Source organism: Manduca sexta, unplaced genomic scaffold (assembly GCF_014839805.1).
Source record: "Manduca sexta isolate Smith_Timp_Sample1 unplaced genomic scaffold, JHU_Msex_v1.0 HiC_scaffold_3261, whole genome shotgun sequence".
In the NCBI taxonomy this organism is placed as follows: Eukaryota; Metazoa; Arthropoda; class Insecta; order Lepidoptera; family Sphingidae; genus Manduca; species Manduca sexta.
Genome location: NW_023594310.1, coordinates 4,631 through 9,403, shown reverse-complemented (window position 1 = coordinate 9,403; position 4,773 = coordinate 4,631). Strand labels below are relative to the sequence as shown.

The following is a 4,773-nucleotide window of genomic DNA, read 5'->3' as shown; positions in this document are numbered from 1 at the left end:
CCACCATAATATTAATTGAAATCATATTAAAAATTCTTCAAAAAAACTGCATTAAAATATATGAAAATATAACTACTGCATATTTACGATTACATGTGAACTGGTTGGAGTGGAAAAAAACAAAATCTAACTGCAATGGTTTTTCCTTAAATGGTACAATATTTTCCTATAGAACATAATATGTTCTATGAATGCAATTTTAAATATAATTTCTTATTATTAGCGAGGGATTTTTAAAATGTGATTTTAATGAGTATGCAAAAGCTTGTTAACTAATACAAATTAACTTATCTACACATCAAATGTAAACAAAATATGAAAGTGAAATCATTTGAATAGAGATTTTCTTTAAACATTCAGACATAATTTTAAAACTTTACTATCCAGGTTGTACCTAATGCAATTTTTGACACTATGTGGTGTTAATTAAAAAAATATTGTGATAAAAAGGCTATTTCAGATTTATTACATCACTTCAGATTTTTCATTTAGTCTTATAAAGTTATTTAAATTAAGAAAATTGTAGTAGGAAATGCTTGTTTACATCAAGCCGGTGACTAATAATCTAATAAATAAAATGTCATCTTCTACAAGACCTTTTAGGTTTATATTTTTATTATATTCTAGTAAAAACTATAACAAATGGCTTCATTAATTATCCAACAGTTGATGATGACATTTACATATATAATTGGACATAGATGGCATAAAAGGATCCAACTCACAGTATGGTCAAAAATGAGCCAAGTATGCCAAATTGATTCTAGTCTATAAGGTCAATATTTTCCATTAGTAAAAACATCTTAGTCAAAATGTGTTGATTTTAAATTGTTATTAACAAAATATAATATCAATGAGCAAAAATATGATTTAAACTTCAATCTTCACTATTTCAAAAGTGTAATTTTGTGGGCTGGATCCCTTTTGCGTATCTACGATCAATTATGTGTAGAAAATCTATTTAATTTTAGAAATTTAATATCCATGAATACTATTGGTTCGGGATAGCCTAGCGTTTCTACTTGGAACACAAAGTGAAAGAACATTGTTTGTATACAGATGGCTAATTTCACAATCTGCAAACTGGGTACATGAGAAAACTCAATAGCAACCTTGACTTCTATTGACGTATGTATGCCAAGTACTAACACTTAAACAGGTAAACTTGTTTGATAAAACTTACTTTAAATTATCCATTTCTTCTAATAAATTCCCCCTTACACTAAACGATAAAAAAAACTAATACACCGTAGATAAAATTTTCTATATACGATAAGATAAACCCTCAAGTACATACAAATAATTGCAAAGAAAAATCGTTAACACCGAAAATTATGTCCACTATATACGATTACATTTTCGACAGTATTTTCACACACTACACTTGTAAATTAATACTGTGAAATCATTTCATTTTATGAAATGTATTGTTAACTCGCAAAACGTTGTTTTATTAATGATATAAACAACGCATTCACGAAAACGATCTCAGCACGTCAATGATCTCAGCCCATCAGCTGCTAGACGTCAATAACATGACATTTCCTTATGACTTCTGCACAGGTAACTATAAATATTAACACATACAACATAGGTAATATCAAAGGCGCAGCTAAGAACGAATGAATGATCATAATATTGGTAGTTTGCAACTTCAATTACAGCGGAAAATATTTTATTCTTGTGACAAGTAATATAATTTACAACTCTGAAAAGACATTGGACCACTAGTATAATATTTGTAAATTATTGTTTTAGGTCGTTATTTATAATTAACACTTACTTATAACGAGTATGCAACACCAAAAAGTTAGCAACACTGATAGTTAATAATGGCGGGAAGATGCTAACAAATGTCATTTTGTCTCTTGTTTAGCCCAACAGAACGGGGGAATTGTTTTCGTTTTATTCATGAAATTGTACCCAAATCTGAATTATAAATACACATAGTTGACTTTTAGTTTACCAGATACGCACGTCTTCATCATGAGCGACCAAGAGCCACAGGTAAGTATCAAATATTGATTTATTTATATTTGGGGTTACATTAATCTAACACTTATATTATTTTAGGAGGTAACGAAAATCACCAGGAAGTCGTTGAGAACATTACAACGCACGGCTGCAGATAGAGAAAATTTAGTGGGTAGACCGATAAAAGTTTAAAACATCAACTCTCGCAAGAAAGTCCTTTGTAAGTAAACCCTAACAGAGCAACAGACTCAGTTTCTTATTAGCTATGCAAGTGAGTGTAAAAGTAATTATATTGCTTAATAATCCAATTGTTAAAACATAGTTTTGTAAATTCTCAAAATATTGTCTCGAACAAGCATGAATTAGCCACTTTTACATGTTCGTTTTATCAAACCATCAACCTTTACCCAACCAAATACACAGAATAACATATAATAGGAGCAATAAAGGCGATTGTATTGCCATATTAGGTTCACATTTAAGTTATGCTAAGATACTTTATAAATTAGCTTAAAGCAAGGTTAAGTAATAAGTGCATTTAATAGTTATATTATTAAAGGGTCATTATCTAATTAATGATAAATCTTATAATTAAATAGAAAAAAACCTTTACTACATAATTTCACTAATGACCATGTAGATCTAAATTAGTTAATTAAATGTATTTCCAGAGACATAGGAGAGGTGAAGCGTAAGAATCTGTCAACGAAGGAGACACAGGCAAACCTGGATACACAGATCTCCGAGGATGACCTCACCAACCCTGATGGTGCATCTGAAAAATATTGGCAAATATTAGCTGAGAAGCTTTCAGTAAGTGAATTTGAAACATTCTGTGTGGTTAGTACTTGACAATGTCAAAAAGTTGGAGAGGCTATCTGAGTATTTATCTATACTTTATACACCCTTGGTGTAATCTTTTAATTAATCTTGTATTGCATACAGCACTTTTAATATAATACTCTTAAATTACTGAACATAAATTATTTCTCCAATGACTGTAGGTTACAACAAACCATTTGTGTTTTTTGATACTTTTACTAAAGCAACAGTTAACTGTATCTATTTTTATTGTGTAGTATGTTTACAATAACCACAAATATTTTTTATACATTTATTATTATAGAATTGCTTTACAAGATGCTTTGGAAGAAAATGAAAAATTGAGAAAAATAATTGAAGACCTAAAGGAGGAGAATGCTCAGTACAAACAAATGTTGGATGAAGCCAACAGTTTTGTTGAAGTTATAAAGGTAAGTATTTCATTTATAAAGTAAAGTAGCATAGTAACTAGGGGTTAAAATAACTAAACTTATAGTGGTCTCTTATATGCAATAACCCAGCTATGTAAAGAAGGTATATACCAACATAATATCTGGTTTCTCCAATAAACACTTATCATCAAGCAATTGACTAGCTTATTTGACTCACTTTGATAATACATTGTATTACTACCATTGTGCTGGGTCAGTAATATGTAAACTAGGTAAGTAGGCCAATTCCTCAGGTTTACAAGTGCAATAGAATACCAGTGTTTTATAATTCTACAATGACATTGAATTTTTTAATGATCTTGGAAGGTTGTAATGGTTACAAAGTCCTAAAGAATGACAAAGTTCAAGAATGTTTTAGTTCTACAATCCCCAAATATTTTCATCATGGCATATATATATTCGTAAATCATAATATATTTTTCCTGGTGAATTAATTTAATGAACCTATGGATATAATTTACCACAATTTTAAATAAACTATCCCAATCGCTTTTTCAATCCATCTCAAAATGGTACAATCGGAACAAAGTTTTTTAACATTCTTAGAAATTACTTATTTTGATTGTTTAATTTTCAAGATCAAATCAAAGATTAAGAGTGGGATTGTTTATTGAAAATTGTGGTTAACAAGTAGCAACCATCACTCTATACCACAGTTACTGAGAAGATGAGTTTAGCAATTATTTTCAAATAGAACTTTTATTTTTAGGAGGAACTAGCCAACAACTCCAATAATGACACGGGCATTGACGTAAACGACGTCAGCACAGCTGATGAAACTGCAGACGATGATGCTATAGCATCCAAAAAAAATGAAGACTAAGTTCAAAATTTTCTTAAAATTTAGAAGATTGTCTCCAAAGCTGTGCCTTCAAGTATTTGTGGTTTTTTCATAAATTGTAATATCAACTTCTTTGTTTAAACTTTATTTTATCATCCTTTTTAGATTAGAACAATCAGAAAATCCAAATTAAAATACTATTTCAAGTATAAACTAAACTGCCTCTTGCGAGCCAAAATAATTACTTAATATATTATTATAAAGATACAAATTATGTTATAGGAAGTAATTTAAGTTCTACATTAAAATAAAAGATAAAAATAGCCTTTGTGTATTTATTTAAATGCTGATAATGTCAGGTACACACACATTTTTTATCAAAAACATTTTACAAACCCAATAATTACAATTTACTTGAGTTGCTCATGGCAAGATAAGGAATACAAAAGATTTGATGTTTCAATAAAAATATCAAAAATAACACCGGTCTACAGTATTTTTGCATGTGGAACATGTTTACCTAATTTTACTGCTTTTATAGCTATAAATAAGAACAAGTAATTTTATATTTAATTCGTTTGTGGAAAAAAATGCAAAGAACCAACTAAATGAAAATATATAAAATTTTGTTCAACATGATTCATTAAAGCATAACAAATAAAATTTATGAGTTGTCTTACATCTTAGCATTCTTTGTTCAAAAATCAATAGTTTTAAAGCCCGAACGAGACGGGTTTTTCAATC

The 4,773-nt window shown here is 29.0% G+C and overlaps 2 long non-coding RNA genes across 2 annotated transcripts; both read left to right on the top strand.

Moving 5' to 3' along the window:
* The first annotated feature begins 1,806 nt into the window (after positions 1-1,806).
* Positions 1,807-2,735, top strand: LOC119192841. The gene is made up of 3 exons (XR_005113760.1): positions 1,807-2,007; positions 2,074-2,194; positions 2,646-2,735. It is a non-coding gene; the product is annotated as an uncharacterized LOC119192841 (long non-coding RNA).
* Positions 2,736-3,051: 316 nt separating this feature from the next.
* Positions 3,052-4,354, top strand: LOC119192842. Its single transcript, XR_005113761.1, has 2 exons — positions 3,052-3,227; positions 3,958-4,354. It is a non-coding gene; the product is annotated as an uncharacterized LOC119192842 (long non-coding RNA).
* The last annotated feature ends 419 nt before the right edge of the window (positions 4,355-4,773 follow it).